Here is a 21,030-nt window from a genome sequence, read left to right as displayed (position 1 = left end):
TTTCTTCCAGTCGCTGGGGAACAGGCCTTGGCTCTTGAACCTCACTCTCAGCTCTGAGAATGGCTCCTGTGTGAGTGATACACTGTGCAACAAGACAGGGAATGTGCTGCTGTGAGATCCTCCATCAGCTATGGCAGGAAGCGTGGGCGCAGGGACCAGCCCCTCTGGCTTACCCTGGGATCCCATTCAACATCTAGTGTACGCCCCTCCAGAGTGACATGTTAGAGCTCTGGGGAGCCATTATGACCATCTGCCTGAAATTCCCTGTTCCTATGGCCCTCTTCAGTTTGAGAGACAGCCCTCATAGCTCTAGCACACATTGAGATTTTTGCATGTGGCACGTACATGTAGGAAAGCTACCCATTTCTGCTTTGCGTTACAATACGTGAGAGCTGCTTCCTTTATATTCTGCCTGATCGATATATCTTCTGCAGACAGACAACTCTATTTCCCAGCATGGTTTCACTCTGCTGGTGACAGCCAAGGCAAAATCATGAGCAGTGTCAGGGATGTAGGCATCAATCAGCGTTGTCAGCAGTGAAAAAGTAGCAAGGACCAGCTGCTCCATGAGGGAAGGTGAGCCTGAAGTTGGGGGCAACAGCAAGGCAGGCATGGGGCAGTGGCCACACTGGCAAAGGCACAATTCCTGAGCAGGAAGAGCAGAGCAGGTCTGGTGACGGGTAACCAGGCTCAGCCAAGAGTCCAGCAATTGCTGGGCGAGTCCATGATGATAAGACAGACCTGAGGTCAAGTCAGGGACTAAAGTCCACAGGCCAAGGTCCACATAAACAGGGTACATGCCACAGGCATGGCTACAGCACAGATGTGAGGTAGCCCAGGTGGGGACTAAGTGCTGGGGACAGAAAACAGTGCAGTGCACAGGAGAGAACTTTGCCTCAGGCATAATATGTGCACATACACACCTTCTTATGCTAGAAGAATATTCATGTTTTGAGTCTGAGGAGGGTGAACTATAACCCAAGCTGAAATTCTGACTCCAGTGATTCTGGCAGTTTCTGTTTATTCACACTGTTGTGAGTTGGACCTGAACTAGAGCCTATCTACATCTCTCTTGGTTGTTCAGAACCCACTTCTGAGAGATGATAGGAAAGATGAAACAATCACCATTCATGCCATCCTCACCAGTCCCTGAGGAGAGGAGAAGGCTAACAGCCACCAGCACCCTTTCTGGATGATTTTCTAGGACCAAGATGAAGATGTATCAGGGTAGGGATGCAGGAGGGACAGCAATGTGATAGGTTCAAAGATTTTGGTTTAAACTCTGCATCCAGCTTCTGCCCTGGTGAGGCCCTGCTGCAGGACAAGCAGTCAAGCTTAATAAAGCATACAGAGGGCTGTGCCACAGGCACTGAGACACAGCCAGGCTGCAGCTTGTGGGAAGGGACTGTCTCCATTAGCATGAAGAAGAAGATCCAACAACTGCATTTAGTCCATGGATATCTTAATGTCTCTGACACTGCCAGCTCACCTCCTCCTGCTGCCATTCCAGCCCAGTGTGCATCACCGATCGCAGCGCTGACGTAAAGCTGTAATTGCCAGCATGGAGACTAGGGCCAAGGGGAATTTGCTGAGGCAGTTGGGCTCTCCTGCAGCCTGTCAGCTCCTAGATCTGCAATGGAAATTAATCACCGAAGCTCAAGAAGGCACACCTTAAACAAAAACCCCACTGGCTACACTAGAGGCAGGACATGCCCAGCGTGTTGAAATGACATTGTAATTAAAACTTAATAAAAAGTGGCACTTATCAATGAGTTGTATTAACCTTGTCTAAAACCATTTGGATAAATTAAAACTCCTCTTGGTCTTTTCCTGCCACGTTAAAAGCAGAAAGGCATGAAGTAGATCAATAACACTAGCCACATCAGCTCTTTGTTTGGGCCAGAAGAAAGCTTTGCTGTTGGAAAGCTTCAGCTGGCATGGCTTCAGCCATTAAGATGCTGCCTCCTGGCCTCTGCCAGGGCCCCTGCTGGCTAGCCCCAAAAGAGATTGCCAGGGTATTTACGTGGGCACATAAAGAATGCTCCCAAAAACGCTGCTGGGGACCAGCTGTCCCACTCTGGGGGACACTTCCAGGTTATTTGCATGAGCAGATATAAATGTATGCCCCAGAGAGCGCTGCCAAGGCCCCTGCTGGCATGCAGCAGGGGCTGCTGACAGGGTACTCGCCTGGGTACAAAGCAGCACGGACCTCGAGGTGAGGCTGTCACGAACCCCGTGAGTGCACGCCGTGCCCCTGCAAGGGTGCTTCATGGCACAGCCCCTCATGGGATCATAAGCACCCAGGGCCCTGCATCCCGGTTGGATCGCTCTCTGCTTCTTCTCTGCTGGCTACAGACCTGTAAAGCAGAACGACTGCCAGACCTCAAGCTCTTTCCTTCCCTCACCCAGCTGCGTCCGTCTCTCTCCAGCCACACAACAGCTGAGCAGCTCAGCACTGCGCCACCTGCTCCCCACCTCCATTTCCCCCCCTTCAAATTTCATATGCGGCCACCCCGGGCATCTGCGGTGCTTTGCCCCTTTGGCTGCACCCTCCTCCCACAGGGCTCCCAGTCCCCACAGCGACCACGGGGCTGATCAAGCAGCACGCAGCGGCTGGGAAATCAGTGGGCACCTTGGGAAGAAACTATAAATATGCCTGGCTGAGGCAGGGTGGTCAAGTCAGCCCCATGCCCCCATGTATGCCTTCTTCCCACACAGCCAGGCAGGGCAGGCGGCAACGGGCAGGGGAAAGGCACAGGGACAAATGGGATGCCTTGGTCTTCTGTCCGCCCTTGGGGATGCTCACTGTTTTTCACGACCTGCTCGCATCAGGTGTGTGAACAGCACTGAGTGTGTGGATATGACGATTTAACTGTCATTGTTCTCATATGATCAAGGCATGTCCTTTTTTTGGCTGCTCTAAGTCCTTGGTCTCTGTTATAGCTCACAGCAGGCAGTGACATGAGGGAGTCATGCTCTGGCTGCCAGCAGCACTTCAGAGACTGCAGCTGGTACGTGCACACTGCTGGCGTGGTGTGGGCACCCTTCAGGGATGCTTAAAATGAGTAAAACACTTACAGAGAGAAAAAATTTAGGAATGTTCACTTTGGAGATGCCAATGCTGCAGGATAGCCAGGGAGAACAATTTCTGGGAGAAATAGATCTGATAAAAAGAAAATTTCTTTGTTTGCTTCCCACTTGAGCAGATAGTAGAGAAACATATCTGATAAAAAGGAAGTTTGCTTGTTTGTTTCCCACCTGAGCAGGTAGTTAAGCGGTGGAACTCACTGCTCCAACACATTTGTTTAAAGCAAAAGACTTTTTGTACCTTTTCACAAGCCCCTAGCACAAGCCTTTACTGGACCATCATCCTTGAGCCACCCCTCTAAACTTGCATTGCCCTCACGACTGTTCAGGCTTACGGTGGGCATTTTCAGTACTTGACATTTAAAGCAGAAACACAGGAACTGGCTTCTGTTGGATCAGACTAACTCTTCCTCTGTTATAGCACTCTCTTGCAAGGGGTCAGTATCACAGGCAGGGATACAAAAACCTCCACGCAGGACAGCATCCCTACTGATGAAACATTTCCCAGACTCCACAGAAGAAGATTGATTTCAGCTTTGGTAAGCAGGGCTTACATCACTAGAAGCTTTTTGTTGCTTTAATTATAGCTTTTAATATCACCTGTAAAAGTGTTTGAGACCTGCTGAACTCTTCTCTGGCTCCTGCTAAGACCCTTGGGCTCTATTGTTGAGGCAGAAGCAAATTCTACAGGTAAGATGTGAACAGTGTGAAAAGATATTGCCTTTAATAGTCCTGATATGATTTCTGATGTAATTGAATATCTCTGGATTTCACACAATAAAACAGGGAGATGAGATCTCAGTCAGTCTTTTCAAGTCATTCATAATTTTATGGAGTTTTATCAAGCCATTACCACAAAGGAGGGTGGAAAAAAGGACTTTGACTGAACCCTGGCTGGAGAGGAAAATGCCTTTGTTTTTGCTGTGGATTTCTGCTTCCCATTTGCATTCAGAATTAAAAGTACTCTATCTAGTGACAAAAGTAAGTTCTTGATGCTTTTCCCCTTCCTGAACCTTGTTTTTTCCTGGTCTCCTTGCAAAAGCATGGGTTATCGATTAGGAGATTAATATTAAGGGTTAGTGAGCAAAATCTGCCACATCAATAAAGGCATCTGAAGAGGAAAACCCCTCTAAAGCCTTGGGCCTCCTGTGTAGTTTGCGGGGTTGCAAAACATTAAAAATTCCCTGTTTAGTAAATTGGGCAAACGTGGTCCGGAGCAACTGAGAGACAGATGTGGAACCCCGTGATGCCAGTGCTACAGACTCGCTTTTCAAGCTAGAACAATACTTTAAAATGAAAAATTCATTACCCAGATCTGTGAAAAGCAAATGAAGCTCAGCCTTTCCTAACCTTGACATTTTCCAGACTGCTGGCCAAATCCACGAGTAGGACACATGCACGCACATCCACCCCCACCCTTCAAAGGGCTAGCTGGTCTGCCAGAGAATGCCTTTCAGATGTGACTTTTCTTCTGTGAATGAGCTGTGACACCACCGAGTCCCAGCGTACGAAGCGCTGTGCATCTATACTTGTAATTATTAAAACTGGCAGTGGCAAAGGTTTTGCATCTCTGACTGTGCACTGTTCTGGTGTAGCCCTCAAAGACAAACCAGAAGAAGGGCGGGTGAAAGAAAAGTGCAACAATCAGTAAGTTCATTTCACCATTTGCATGTGTTACTACCAATTGCTGCCCCGCTTAGCCATTGCAAGCTATTTTGGCAATCAGGCTCTGCTCACAGACATGAGGCTGTCCTAATGCCGCCCTCCTTGCTGTGTGTTTTGTCCCCATCCTCCCCCAGCTCCGCCTGTAATGTGATGGTTTCTGCCAAACAATGTTAGTGCATTAGCCACTTTTCAAACGATCGCTTCCCCACTGGGTAGGGTCTCTTCAGAACGAGAGGACAGACACTGCAAGCCTCTCAGCTCCAAAGAGATTTTCCCCTCTCCAGTTAGTGGTATTCCCTGAGCCCTGCTGATGAAAGACACAGATGTGTCTGCAGAGGAGCAGCTCTCAGCGCCTGCCTAGTTCCCCAGAGCCCTCTTCAGCCAGTTTGATGTCTAAGTGGAAGGGAAGAAAATAAGCTGACAGTGGGGTTACCACCCAGATGATTTTCTGAATTGATTAGCTGCTTTTTCATAGGTCTCACAGCCATACAAACAGCAACCTCGCTGGATCTCACAAGCTAAGTAATGACCTCGGCTAGGAGAGCTCTAGAGAAAGACCAGACATAATGATGTGCTGCTTCCCTAGGACAGAAACAAAGGAAAAGCCAAGGGAAAACAACATGAAGGGAACTAAATAACAACTGGAAAGAGGCAAGGGAAATGCAGCTTGCATGAGTGAGAGGAAAAATAATCACCTTTCAGCAGCAGCTGTTTTTTTTCTGCAATTTGTATGTAAAGGGCTGGGCAGGCAGGGAAAAGAGAGCTCAGACCACAACTTTGTGAGATCAAGCCTGTGCATGCGGGATAGGCTCATCAGCAGCTAAGGGCCTGCTTTGCGTGTGTTATGATGGAGGGGATGTAACATAATCCAGATCCCTCTGAGCTGTCATGTGCTGGCCAGCCTGCTGTCACCGGTGCGATGGCCATGACCTTCCTGTCAAGCGAAGCTGAGCTCCGTGGGACAAGCGTCACTCCTTACACCAGGCTCCCATACCCCAAAACTTTCATGGCAGGGGGAGCCTGGACTGGACATGGGATGGCGAGGTGGTGGGGGCGGCCTGCAGCAGGCGTCAGCCTTGGCCCTGCAGAGCCCGGTCCTGCTGTCTGACGGGACTGGAGCCCCTTGGCTGGGCCTGCACTGTAGCTCACGGGTGGGAGTGGCAGGCAGCAGCAGCGTTTTTCAGTGCACACTGTCTGTCTGGGGTCTTGCAACCTGGCAGGACAACCCCTGAGGTGTGCAAATGAGCCATATGAGGGTTTCGCTCCCACCATTTCTGAGAGGGAAATCTCTCCTGGGCAGCCCAGCTCATGGGGAAGCTGCATCACAGTGAGGGTGGGTGAAGCCCTCTCTGACCAGCCTGCAGGGCACTCTGAGGTCCATAAGTGTCCCATGCAAAGCGTAAGCTTCACATGCCTCTGGTCAGAGACAGGCTTCAGCAAGGGCTGCCAATGGCCAGGCTGCAGGTGCCACTGGCAACACTTGGCCACACCCTGTAGAGATGATGGGTGGTGTAAGAGTGGTTAGTCTTGGAATTGGAGAGATTTAGGCTGGACTCCAAAGGACTCTGCTAATTTGGATCAGAAACTGACAATCTGTCTTTGAAGAGGAACAAATGGTCCAGCCTTCCTTATCTTTTGCTCCTGCCTTGTCTCGAAACACCAGAATAATGCAGATTAGAAGAGGAAGGGTGAGAAGGGTGCTATGGAGCCTCATCTCACTGCTCTTTCCCATCTGTGCTGTGCCAGAGGTTTTTGACACACACACACACCCCACACAAAAAGCACTGGAAATAAAACCCACACACGCTATATTCCCTCTGCAAGTGCCTCACGCCTAGAACTGCAGTCTGCTGCTCCGAGTGTCTCTAATTAGCTAAGCAAGGCAAGCACTCATTAGCCCCACCTGGGTCGCTTTGCAACTGGGAAAGAGGAGCATTAATCCCCACATGGCTCCGGAATAAATAGGCAAGAGGCATATTCATTCCCTGGGGTTGTCTGTTCTAGCAGCAGGGCTCCAGGTAGAGCCTGGCCCTGGAGCAGGGTGCCTTTGGGTAGTGAGTTTCCTGAGATGGATTTTGGTGCCAGGAAGGATCTTGGTGTAGGAAGGCTGGGTATGTTGACAGTGCTTCTCCTGCTCATCCGCAGATTCTGATCTCACTGTGAGCTGCTGTTAGCTGCAGATTTGGAGGAGAACTTTGGGAGGGGGAGTGGTTTGGTGCAGCACTACAAAGCACAGCATTGCAGTTTTAGCTGGTTTTGTTCCATGAGCATTTTGCTGGTAGCATCTCCTGGAACATATCTGTGTGAGAATAGGGGGAGGCTCTGGCACAATGGGTATGACTACAGTGACAGAGCTCAGCTTGGCACTGATCTGATGTTTCATAGCCATAACTTCAGAGAGCTAAGCAAAGCCAGCTGCCAGGTTAATTTAAAAAAAATAAAAATTTAGATGTGTTCTTTGTTCAAGTTAGGGCACAAAGTGCAAGTAAGCACCAAAACTATTCCCTGTGCTTTCCTACAGGTATTTCTCTCCTTCTATGTCTAGGCTTCTCATATTAGATATTTTTCTTCAGCTGTGGTAGTGCATCAGGCCCCAGTCTAGAGTCCAGGGTGCTGGGTACAACGCATACATGTGGGATAAATCAATCACTGCCTCAGGCTGTTTGTAGTCTTTATGTAAAGGCACTTATACACTGGATTCACCCAAAATGGGCAGGAGGAGAAAGTCGGAGTATAGAAATAAATGTGTGGTTCCTTGTTCAGTAAAGTTCATTATTTTGTATTTATTTCTTTTTTAGGAAATTGGTGCTAAACCATAGAAGCCATCTGTCTGGGAAAGGATGAGAGGAACAGGAGCAACTGCTCTGCCTGCAGACAGGAGGTGGTGAAGAACACTGAGCAGCAGTAAGTGCTGAAAAGAAAACATGCCTCTGTCCTTCTCACTCTGGTACAAAGAAACAGCATGGGGCATAGCAGCTACAGCAGCCAGCAGCAGAAAAGGATGGAGAGTGCTTACAGTACTTCAAGGCTCTGACCAAATCTTGGGACTGCAGAGAAGTTCTGCTTTCCTTTGTGTCTCCCACCCCACAGGTGGGAGAAAATTTGGGGCAGAGAGGGCCAGTGGTGAAGCCTCACATGAAAGATACCCCTCCCACGATTGGAATTACATTGGGTGTATCAAAAATACAGTGTCCTGTCTCTTGCCTGTCCTTTGCAACCAGAGCAGAACCATTAAGGAGACTCCCCTGAGTTCCCCAGGACAGGCTACACAAATGATAGTACAGCAGCGAGCCACTAAATTGGCAAGTGACCGGTGACTTCAAGTCACTCTCCAGTTACTGCTCACAGACCTGTTTTGCTGAGGACCATTTCTCATTAGGCATTGACTACCGACATGGAGATATCAGGAATAGGTGTAATAGGCTGACAGCCATTGACCTGAGCTACCTAGTGGCCTTCTGCATACAGCCAGCAGCTTCCGATGAAGTGCCAAATGGTTGGCTTGAGCTGCTACATAGCTTCTCGCTCAGCAGCTTTGAGATTTCCATGCAATTTCCTAAGCAGAAATGTTAAAAAAGGGTAGTCTATATAGGCTACACATGCACATATACAGCTACGTGCTCGTGCGCACACAGGCCTGCTCACATTAATAATACTAGGTATTTCTTGCCTATCCTAACCACATAGGCTATCAACACAGGCAATAAAGCCAAAGCATGGCTATTAGCATACGGAGCCTGTAGCACACAGCTAAGCAGATCTTGTAACAATCATATCTGGCAGCTCATTACAGCACTTGTTGCCTCCCTCTATAGTCTTCCACCTACAGCATCTAAGGACATCTAACAAAGACTGTTAAAAAAATTGCATATAGCTACAACTATATGTTAACATCTTCATTTCACAGATGATCTGGAGGCATAGTGTTCACTTGTAGTAACAGCAGTTTGGAATACTAAAAATGATAGCATAAAGAAAATGGGTTACTATTTATGCTAGTTCTTTCCCTCCTGTATTTTTTCTCATCTGGATCAAAGGAATCAGTTTGGCTGGTTTCTTTTTTATTTCAAGTCATCTTTACTTTTATTTCTGTTTGTTAATCTTCCCCAGCACAGTCTTCAAAGTTGGGGTTGGGAACACTACAGGGGAATTTTGACTGTCAGTTTGGTATATATTTAATATTACTGTTGTAATGGTATCCGAATGTTTTGCTAAATGAATTTTTGACTGTTTTAGCTTTCAATTTGATTCCTATGATGCTGCTTCAAAACAATGGTACCCTTCTCTCATGGGAAAGAAAAATCGGATGAGAAAAGCACTTGCTGTGGAAAGATGAGGGTAGAGTTGTGAAGGGTATTTAAAGACTCTATTTACATCAGAAAGAGAGGGGAGGGAAAGAAAAGCAAAAATAGTGAAGTTTTGCCTCTCTAAGTGAAGAGACTCCCCAGGAAATGGTGTGCTTTTGCAGGGCCCCTTTCTAAGGTCTTAGAAAACTGGGTGCACAGAAACAGAAATTATTTAGGTGCTTGCCTCAGCCTAGAGTTCATGGGCAACCTGGAAGCAGTGGCCACACGGCTAATGAAAGAGCACAAGCTAAAGCTGAATGTTATATGCCAATGGACCTGAGGAGGTGAGGAGCTGGGAAGAGGGCTCACTCCTGCGAGATGCAGTGACTGCTTAGAAGATTAAATTAGACAATGCCCAAAGATTGCATGTTGCCAGTCCAACCAAAAAGCTAGTGGGATAGGTCCCACAAAAAAACAGCTCTTTGGGTGTTTGCAATGAGCAATTCTTTATCCTCCTTTGGCATTGTTCCTGCTTCCAACAAAGCCAGTAAAGCACAGTGTTGGCTGCAGTAAATTGCTTCTTGTGCCCTTAGGCCAGCAAAGACTGGAGACCACTGATGTCAGGTGTGCCTACACAGTCAAATGAGAGTGACTCTGGCAAGGGCAGGCACACTCAAACTCAATGCCAGCTTGCCAGCCAAGTAATAACAGGAGTGAGCATATTTGTCACTGATAAACCAAATTCGTACTCAAGTGGGCTTGTCCAGTTTGTGCTGAAGCCTACGCTGCTGCCTCTTCACATGCTGGCTCGAAGATGCTCTCCCCATCCTACCTCACTCTGAACGCACGCAGGCACTTGGCAGGAAATGCCTGAGGTTACTGACTGGGGTATGGCTCAACATGTGCACCTAAAAAACACCTGCCCAGCTCCTCTTCACAGCCCCCATGTCAAAGAGCAGCGGCCTTAAACATGAAGTGTGGCTGGCAGCTAGGCAATGCTTCTTGACAGACGATACTGTGCAAAAAGAAGGCTGGCTTTTGTTTCTCTGCTTTTTGTAGAGTCTCACCCAGAGGAGCAGCAGGATGGGCACAATCTTGTGGCGTGTGAACTGCGCACCATAAATCTCCTGGCTGTGGCGAGTAAGAAGGTGCTTCTTTTCCATGTCTCCCTCACACTGCCGAAGTTTTTCTCTCATCTAATTTCTTCGCAGAGAATACATGTGCCCAAGCAGTGCATTTGGGGAAGAGCAGGCACTGGAAGCCAAGTGGGCCGGGGTAAGGTGATCTGCCCCACATGCACGTCTCAGAACATCAGAGCCAATTCCCTGACTGGGGGCTTGCAGGACCCACCTTGTCTCTGGAGACTCTCCTGTCCATTCTGACTGCTGATCAAACATACAAAACATGTTCCACCCTGAAACATCTACACAGTACATACTAACAAGCCATTTTATGTCCTCCCAGCAGTCCAGTTGCCTTCAGCATAGACCGTGCACAGCAGGGCATGTTTCACAAGGAAGGGTGAAGATTAATTTTATCTTCAGCTGAAGCTGTCTGGAATTGCTTTAAGATCAGCAAAATGCAATTGCTTAGGTTGTGATGTGTTCAGAGCACATGTGCCCAAACACTGCCAGGGGATTTTCTAACCACCAATATATAATATTAAGTCTTAAAAAATAGGATCTCTGGAAACTCCGTCCCCCTTCCCATCGCAAACACACACCTGACCCCTAGCACCATGCTGCACTTAGCTCAGCGGGGAACCAGAGGGAAGACTGCTGCTTCTGGATGCCCCTCTCATACTCTCCTGGTCTTCCCATATAGAGCCAGCCCACCTGAGAAGAGCTCACACAAACCAAACTTTTTCCCCACAGAATCCAGTAGCACACTTCCTGTCACCCACGGGGACAGCTTTAGCTGGGTGTTCAGGGTGACAGGAGGCAGTGGGAGGATTTGCTATTTGCCTGATATGCTGGCTTCTGATTTAAGTTCCTTAACCCCCTTGGGCTCAGCTGTGACTCACTGCTGGTATTTGATCATATTTTCAGAGCAGGATTAATTATGCTTTATTGCTTGTTCACATAACAGACTAGTATCATCTTCAAAGGCTCATTCCTTGGAGGAGGAGGAAGGAGACATGCCCCATAATTTAGTGACCATTGCTTCTAAATGAGAAGGTTAATAGCTTGACCACCTCATATTTTAACCCCCAAGCCTTTTTCCCTCTCTAATTGTAAAGCATAATGTCTTTTATTTCCATACAGCAGTTCCCTGTGGGGCTTTGTCTAGATGTATAAATCAAAGCCTTGCTGCTGCCTTTTGGGGCTCGGGGGCAGATTCTGCCCTCACCCATAGCATAAAGTGTGGTCACCCCTACAGCTGCCAGCAAAGTTATCCCATTTTGTCTGCCTGTCACTGGGAGTGGCCCCTGGGAACAGGCAAGGGCAAGATGGCCATTCAGATAACCGTTAGGATGAGCGCTTTTGCAAATCAGACTGTTCATCTAGGTGATTACATATGGCATTAACTTCGAGCAGTTGATTTTTTTGATGCCGTGGTCTAACAGGGCAGATGGCATCCTGGGGGCTGAGGTGGACAGACAGAGCTGTGAGCATAATTTTTTTTTAGCAGGAAAATGAGGCTTAGACATGACGGTGAACCAGGAAAGCTGGATGTGGGAAACTGAAATCTTGAAAGATATTAAGTGCAGAAGAAAGAATAGATCAGCCAGCCCTTCTCCCTGCCAATTCAGGCCTTTCTTCACTACGTATTTACTTGTATTTTCATCGAATTGTAGTTTTATAACAGTTCAGGTACTTCTATGCAAGGAACAACTCCACCACAGCCAGGCTGGTTCAGGCAAGATCCTTATCTTAAATTCAGGGGAAAGCAGAGGGGCATTGGCAGAACTGTTTGGGGCACTGGAAACCAAAGCCTGAAGGTTCCTCTGGCCAAGACTGTGATCCATTTATCAGATCTGTGTTCAGGAGCCTCCGTCATTCCTCCTACCTAATGCCTGACTGTAAGGAGTGCTAGCAACTTGTATTGACATCCTATTAGCATGGGAAACCCTGAGGCTGAGCCTCAACTGTTTGATGAGAGATAGTACATGAAAACCAGCTGGAGGAGTCAATGGATGACAGTGTCCCTAATGGCACGAACAGGTCTTTTCTTCCCACTTCTACAATGCCTGTTTAAACTGGACCATTGACCAAGAGAGGTGACCAGCTGCTGTCATTGTGTGGCCTGTCTTAAATACATGGCCTAAGTCCTCACCTTTGAAAGCATCTGAACAGTAGAGTTGCCATGGAGGACACAAGGGCTCCATCAGCCAGGCAGGGCTACTTCCTGGCAGACAATTATTTCCTAGGAAGAAGACCACTGACATGAGAATCATATCCAGGAAGCAATCCTTTGGGCAGCTCCAGAATGTTGATTTTTGTGACAATTGGAGCCAAAACTTTGCACAAGCACATGCAAAACCATACCAGTGCCCCAAGCTTCCTGGATTTATTATTAGATGCATGTGCAAAGCAGTAAGTGGAGAGGAAGGGAGAATCAGAGGGTTCAAGCAGGCACCACCACCCTGCATCGCTACAAGTACTGCTCATTCATAATGTGGCACTCAGACCCTGGGGAGGACCATTTGTGGTCTGGGTGCCCGGCTAAGGTACAGGAACGTGCTGGTGGGGCCTCGGAAGACCGAAGATGGTGTCTGCAAAACGCAAAGTGTAAAACCATTTCCCAGCCCCTGTGGGAATGCAGTAGGAAGAGCAGCCTGTCTTTTCCTCGTGGTGACCCCTTGGCTGGCCAGGCACCCCCCCCACCCCTCACTAGGCACAGCTGCTGGAGAGACTGGAGTAAGAAGGGGTGAAGGCAGCTCCTTGGCCCCACTGCCAGAATCTCAGGTCTGTTCTAAAGCACATTTGGCACTAATGGAAACAGCCCCAAAGGTCAAGACTGCGCTCCTGTGAAGAGTCAAGTTTTCCCTTAACCAGTTGACAGAAGAAGCTGAGTATCTTAAAACTCCCGAGTTACAAGCAAGACTGTTCTGGGAAAGGTCTGAGGGTTAGTCACTAGCTCTTTCCTTTTGAGGAACTTAAAAACCTTGCACTTAAAATCCTGTCACTCCATGAATCTGCCAACCATCGCTCACTTCAGACTGCCCACAATCACTTTTTTCTGAGTGACTTGACATCCAAACAGGTTTCGAAAATCTTTCATGGACCTTGTTCTGATTGAGACCTGCCCGGATTATTTATGCCAGAGGAAGTGATTCTAGCTGATTTCCTTGCACTGAAACCAAAGAGGCATCTAAACTAGTTTAAATGGTGTTTATGCTGGGTAAGTTTAATTATACATAATGAATTAAGTAAACTAGTAGAAGTGCAGCTTAAACTGGTTCAAGAGCAGATACATTAGGGATCTGTAAATAAATATTGCTATATGTCAGTGAAACTTTTCTCCAAGTAAGCCAGAATTCATACTGAAGGCACTACCAGGAATGTCAATTCCTTGCCTTTGGAATTTACAGAGAAACTGCATTAAGTCTCTCCATCTCACCTAGAATAATAACATTTAGCATGTGAGTAGCACTTTACAATTTCAAAGCAATAAACAATGAGATACCACGGTAATGAGAGCTGACAAGGCACTGGAATTAACTAATTAAGCCTCGCAACTTCCCTGAGGTATCTAAATATGACCGATTCCATTTTATAGATGAGGAAAATATACATGAATTGATTTTCTCAAAGGCACAGAGCAATTCAGCTAAAAGAGCTGGAACCAAAACTCCGTTCTGCTAATGTCTGGACAGCTGCTTCGCCCTCTGTGGGGCTCTGCCTTATTTCTAGACCCACGCGTCAGTGTAACCAAGTATCCCTTTCTTACCGGGATTTAGAAATTAATTACTTTTCATTTCTGTTGACTGCTGTGGAAGGAATGGGATTTGAATATCTCTTTAGCCAAATGGAGCAGCCGCAAGCGGTGGTATCAGTGAGGTTGAAAATGAGTGCCGCTGGAGTCGCAATAAGTTAGCTTTCGGGAGCTGTACTCACCACAGAAGCAGAATAGCAGGAAAAGCAACTAACAAGTGGGTGTCAAATGAGTGTTGCAAAGGACTGTGTTAGCTTAAATTATCCCAGGTCTTGCCTTTCCAACCCCCACCACAGCTGCAGCAATCGGTTTGCATGCAATCATCCCATTTTTTAATTTGTATGGACTTAGTGGTTTACATCAACACCAGATCTGGCCCAGAAACCTCCATGGGGAGCACAGCTTTGGCACCAGTTCTGAATAGGAACCTTCTTGCTCTGCACAGGTGGGTACCCAGCAAAGCCTCCTGCAGCTGCATGAGATCAGTGGCTTTAGACAAGGAATCAAGCTTCCCCTCATGTGACATCTTTAGGTCCAGACTACAGAAGGCTGGTTACAACAAAGGAAATTTCAGTCGCGCTGCCAGAGCTGCTTTGATACCTCTAATCCCCATCTAAGAAGGTGTTGAACAGAGAACCAAATTGTTATGGGTTGTTAGAAAAATGTTCTTTTAATTCCCCTCTAGGAATGTAGTTTTTCTCTCCTGGAGAGACTGATGGGGAGCTCCTCTACGCATGGAGAACTGCTCTGCTGTGAAGCATCACCTGCATTTGGTCTGGGGCTGTTTTCTTGCCCTGTGAGTGCCTTGCCTCCACAGCACACTGCACCTGAGCTGAACGAGCTCAGGCTGCGGGGGCAAATCCCAATGAACCTCTCACCGGGTGTTCGGAGGCAGTCTATAAGAACCAGTACTGGAGCTTCCACTACGCATATCAGCACCATTGCTAACCGCTGGTCTGGAAACAATTAAAATATCTCTTTGTTTATGCTGTAGCACTGCTGCCTATGGAAAAGCTACGGACGGCAGAAGTAGAGGCAACAGATCTGGAGAGACATGAAAGGGTTTGGGTTTGTGTGTCTCTCCGCTCTGCTTCCCGCCGAGGTTTGCAGGGCAGATCGCTAGCTCCTCGACTTGTTTTGCAGTCATTCAAGCCAGCCCGCGTCTGACCCGTCTCTCTGCCAGATGTACGGGCCAGTGCTTAGCAGCAGCTGTGAGCATGACTGACCACAAACAAACGCGTACACGGTGGGCCCCTCTCAGTGCTATTCTTTGGGGAAGATCTGGAAAGATCCAGATTCCCTGGCTTTAAAACCATCACCACAAGTTATCGTTCACCTGTTGATTGCCTTTCTAGGGAACGAAACATCAAGTTACAATCTGTGGTTTTCAGCCCCAGTGGACTAAGAGCAGAAAATCTGTTGAGACCTAAGGCTTAGATCTGTTGGTTTTATATGTAGTCCGGTGAAGCACACAGGAGAGGAGCCATGATGGAGGATGTTTTGGCACATCAGTGCTAGACAAATTCCCAGTAGGTAAATGTTTTTTGACTAAGAGAGTCAGTGCAAGTTAAGATTGGCATAATGTTAATTTTTCTGCCTAAACCAATGGTGATGTGTGTGACTGCCGTTATGCTTCATGAGAAGAGTGCCTACACTTCAGTAACATGAAATTATTCCTACTTTTCAGCTGTAAATAGTGTTGTGAGGAAGTATCTGGGATATTACAAAGAGTATCATTCAGTTTTTCAGATGCTAGGTCAGGCTCACAGGAATGACTGCTTTCACATTAACTCGTACGTTGAACACATTGAATCTGTATATCCAGGAGACAAAACAAATACTGCACTGCTCTTTTGTAATCGCACATTTCACGGCATAACAGCTCTGGTCTGCATGTGAAAAGTTGGGGGATACATTCTGAACAAGCAAGGGTTCTTGAGCAGATGAGCCTCAAATCCATGTTGTGCGTGATGCAGGCTGCAGGAATCATGGAAAACCTCCTGATTACTCAAAGCTAAAGAGAAATGTTTGTGTTCCAGATAAATCTGCAGCCTTTTTATGTTGAAGCTTAAGTTGAAACATAGCTGTATCAATACCATACACCTGACTGCAGCAACAGACCTTGTATGAGCTGGCTCCCTGCAGTGCAGTGCCAAGTGAGAATGACATTTTTTTCTTGTGCTATTCCTGTTTCCAACTCCTATCTCGTAGGTTTTCCAGCACTGTCCAGGCAAACCCTGCTGTCTCTCGTGCGCCCACTCAGCAGCTGTTGTCTGTGACCACCCATCTCTTTCCTATTCATTCTCTGCCTTAACATCTGGCTCTCCTTTTTACTGAATCCCTCATCTTTTCCCTTGATAGCTTAAATTTTCACATTGTTAGGCTGCTCAGACCTCACATTTTGTACCCTCCTCACCTTCTTATCCAACCCTGCAGCATCACTCTCACCAGCCCAGCCTCCTGCTTGACCTGGCCTTCGCTATGCATTTCTTCCTTTTTCTGTAAGCAGCTTCTCCCTCCCTGACTTCACCATCTCTTTCAGCCACTCCCTGCTTTTTCTCGCAGCATTCCCGCTCCTGCCACTCCTCAAGTATTTGTTCCTATGGACTTTTCCATACTCCCTCTTAATTAGGAAGCAGATGTATAAACTCCTCCACTTACCAACTTTCACAGTGTTTACCAGTTTCTCTTATTCCTTGCTTCACTTGTGTCTCTCTCATCCTACACAGTCTCTTGACTACACCCATGTCCTCTATTCTCAATATGTTCTCCTCTCCTTCAGCACTTTCCTGTCAGCGAAACAGGACTTTCCCTGTGGTTCCACTCCTGTTGGCTTTCACGCATCTTATTTCATTTGTGTGCCAATTCTGTCCCTACTCATAAAATCACAACTAGTGGCTCAAAATAAGTAATCTTCAAAACCTAACATGGCTTTCTTCTCTAGAATCTCCTGGTTTAGTTACAGGAAGAAAAGTTTCTCACCTCATCTGTGATCCCTCTAGCTCCCCCATGATCCTAGCCCCACCACTACCCAGAAAAACTTTTGCTCTCACTTTTACCATATGTGCCTCAGTTTGCTTGACATGTTGTCTGAGTCAGAAAGGCAGATGAAAGGATGCTAAGTACTCCAGTCTTTGCTCTGTTCAGGAAAGCTTTTCAACCATGTTATGTAAACCACAAAATCTCTTTGCTTAAGTGGCCTTGAAAATGGAATAAGGAACTTGAAGATAGCTCAAAATACAAAGAGTCTTAGAAGATAGAAGTGGCTTGGGGTGAAAGGAGGAAGCTAAATCACATCTGTCTTCTACTTCATAACTCAAAGAGCAAAAAGAAGCAAAGGCAGTGAGATTTGCTAGTGCTAGAGTATTGAGGGAGGTCAACACAAATAAGGGAGCCATAAAATTCAGATATGTTAGAAAAAGGGAACTGGAGCAATTCACATAGCAAAATGTAAAAGTTCTGTTTTGAAGACATGTTGGGTTTAATATATTCCTAAATTATTTCCCCTGAATTAGGAAAACCTGAACTTCTCAAAGGTCCGGGCTTCTGAGAATGTGCTTCCAGTGAGAAGAGATTCTGAGGTCTGGCTGGTCCTTCTGCACGTGCATTTGAGTCCTTACAAGGGTCCTCCTGTACCTAGTTTATAGAAACCTAGTCAGTGTGGCTTTAGCTTAAAGCTATGAAGTGGAAATGCAAGGAAGTTAAGAGTTTTTTAAAAGAGATATCAATGATAATACCACTTCAGCTGGTGCGGAAGTCACCTGTATCTCTGAGTAATCTGCTCTCTTTCGGACAGAGGCTGCAAGAGATCTGCCTGTCATTAACCTAATGTTACATTTAAGCTTTGCCGAGTCAGGCACCTCTTGCAGGTCTTTCTAGAGAAAGTCAAAAGCATTCCTCTCTTCATTTTTCCAGTTTGTCCTGGTTTGAGCTAAATAGAACCAATTCTGTTCAGTCCCTGCAACTCCTACATTTTTATTTGCTTTTGGCACTCCAGTTTTGGCATTTTTACTTAAGAAAATGTGCTCAGAAATCCAGAAATTACCTCAAACAACAAAAACATGAGGTTTGATTTGGTCCATCAGAGTTCTTTCTTAGTGAGGTTCTACATGGTACAAGCACTCGACTTACAGCCAGTCTGGGAAAAAAGGAAGAGAAAAAGCACAGAAGATAGGGCAGAAGTGTAAGTATGGAGGGCAGTGAGCAGCTGGGATTGGATACTGAAGTGAAGGTGAAATCTTATGGTAGCCTAGAAAAAAAAATGATTGAGAGGAAGAATATAGAGTACTGTGAAAGTATTCTAGCCGGAAAAGTCTTTGGTTCTGTTAGTTACGACCACGGTTAGTTATGACTTTGGTTATGTCTTAACCAAAGGTGGCTTGGAAAGGGACAAGCACACGGATTTGTGAACAGAGATATTTATCAAAGAAGAAGAAATGCCATATTGTACTGTCTTTGCTTGTTGTTGAAAAGCAGTGGGAGAGCAGAGACTTTTGTGCTTGAGTAATAAAGTTTAAAAAGTGATTTAAGAATGGTGTAAGAATCTAGCAAAGTGAAGCAACATTAAGCTCTCAGCATCCTTGCATTAAAAGAACAATATAAGAGGAAACACAGTCCAACAGAAATAATGGGGACGATAGAGGGAGCCAAATTAATTTTAAAAAACGTTAGGCAAAATTGGGACGGTAGCTCTTCTGACAACAAGAGAGATTAGGAGACTTCATCAAAGTTCACAGAATTCTTAGTGGGATAGAGTGAGGGTACTACAAAGCTATTTGACCTGGTGTCAAGCACAAGCAGAGATGCAATAGTTAGATAAGCCATGGCCAGACATTACAGGAATTCAGGAAGGAATGTCGGGATAGAGCAAGACAGAAACGCAACATAAACTCCCCTTGCATGACCAGAGGACAACAAGTTTGCTCTATGAAAGAGCTCAGCATGAAGTAATACTGTAGAATTCTGTAACTGACTCAAAGGAAACTGTGTATTAAGATTTGTCATCCTGACATTTCTCATGCCAAGCTATCGGTATTTTATAGTGATCCTGTAAGTTAGCCTGCACTCTCCTCTTCAGTAGTTACTGTATTGTAGCTGGAGCTGGTTTAATCCAGTGCAGGCAGATACAATATACAAGAGATTAGACACTGTCTTGCTCAAGATCAAGTCTTAGAGTCATTGTGTCTTGAAACAGAGTCAGGGTTTCAGTACAGTATATAGGTCTCCTGCAAGCAATAAATTAGCCAAGTCAAAAGAGGTTTTTTTGGGGAAAAGAGACCTGACTCTGTTTATAGAGATTAATAAACCAATTAAACAGTGCACATTTTGGCAAAAACCTTCATGGGGAAATCTATACTGTGGGCGTGAAATTTACAGCACAGGAGAAGTGAGGTCTGCGTATGAAGTATGAGTGCTGATGCTACCTCTAATATCTTGTCCTCTTTGCCACTCCATTTCTGAAGTGACTCTCACAGCTCCCTGAAGAGCACAGCAGTTGCTGTATCAGATCAGCCCAGCAGCCCTCCTAATCCAGTCTTCTCTCCTCAACAGTTGCCACTCTCTGATACTTCAAAGAAAGGTGCAAGAAACCCCGTACTGGACAATTACAGAATAACCTGACCACAAGGTAAGTTTCTCCTTAATCCCTTGCCATCAGTTAGTGGTTATGTTGTGCCTTGAAGCCTGATGGTTTATATCCCTTCTAAAATTTATTTATATCCTGTCTAATGTGACCATGAATGTTCTCAGTATCCATATAAATGTCTAATCCTTTTCTGAATCCTGCTAATCTCCTGCTCTCAATGAAACCTCAGGGTAACAAATGCCATGTGTTAATTACACATGCTAGAAATATTTCCTTACACCGTTTTAAATTTGCTTCCTTCCAATTTTGCTGAGTATCCCTTGATCCTGCAATAAGAAAAAGGGCAATGAAATTAGAGGTTGTTCATTACTGCTGAGCCACACTGCTGTCTCTTGATTTGTTTCTTCTCCAAACTATCTGTTCCCACCCTCAGCCAAAGTTTTCCTGGGTCAGGCTGTTGGGCAGTGGCCCATGGCAGAGCATAGAGCTTATGAACTCACTTTATTGTCTGCTGCAGAATTAATTTTGAAGGGAAACAGGGAGAGGAAACCCTGAAAATCTCAAAAGTACATGCCTGAGGTTGCAGACTCTGAAACTGGACTGCTCAGCTAGTATTAGCTCAGCAGCAACACAATGATGCTGTTTGATCCCACTGACCTTTCCCAGCTCAAGACATGTGCAGTGTAGTTTCCCCTTAGCCTGCTCCAGCCGATCTTCAGGCTGCTCCCACAAGGGGAGGTCCTGCCACCCGTCGCATCCCATCTCAGGCATTTTATTGCTTCTTTGCATCCGCGCTGGTGATCAACAGGCCATGGGATCAGTTTAGTCAGTTCTTTCCTAATCGCCCTCAGCCCCAGCCTGAGCTCTGCACATCTCCGCGCTGTCATACCCAAGCAGCAGCCCGTCACCCTCAACTGGTTGGAGATGGCACCGGAAACAGCAAGGGAATGTAAGACATGAATGGGAGAGGCTAAAAATGAGGTAATTAACAAAGAACAGCTAGGAAAAGTGGGACTGGCACAAAACTGGCCCCAGCCAAGTTAAGGTAGGAAGAAGTAGAAGCAAGTCCTAAACTGTGGTTAAACTTTGCAATCATTTCACTGGGGGCAAGACTCTTAAGCTGGTGCATTTGAACACAGGGATACTTTGCAACTGTTTTGAAGCTGGACTGCTGAGGTAAACTGGGAGTTTGTGAAGTGGTGCAGTGACAGTATGCAAATTTACAGCTCTGTGTCTCATTAGGGCAGTCCCACGAGAAGGCAGTAACTGTCTGTTCCTCAGTGTTTTTCCTCTATAACAGATATAATAAGGCAGCATTCCCCTCTTCATTTCAGAGCCAGGAGAAATGGAGGTATTGGGTGTACGAGTGAGACACTAAAGCGCCTCAGGGCAGAGGGGGGTGTCTGGCTCCTCCTGGCAGCCCGTAGCACGTAGAGAAGTGCCACTTGGGTTCCCTCACTCAAAAACACGAGGTGAGAAGAGAAATCCTGGAGGATTCCCCCTTCCCTGCTCCCAGGAGCCAGACCCGGC

Source organism: Apaloderma vittatum, unplaced genomic scaffold, assembly GCF_000703405.1.
Source record: "Apaloderma vittatum isolate BGI_N311 unplaced genomic scaffold, ASM70340v1 scaffold22266, whole genome shotgun sequence".
NCBI lineage: Eukaryota > Metazoa > Chordata > Aves > Trogoniformes > Trogonidae > Apaloderma > Apaloderma vittatum.
Note: the sequence above shows the minus strand (reverse complement) of the source record.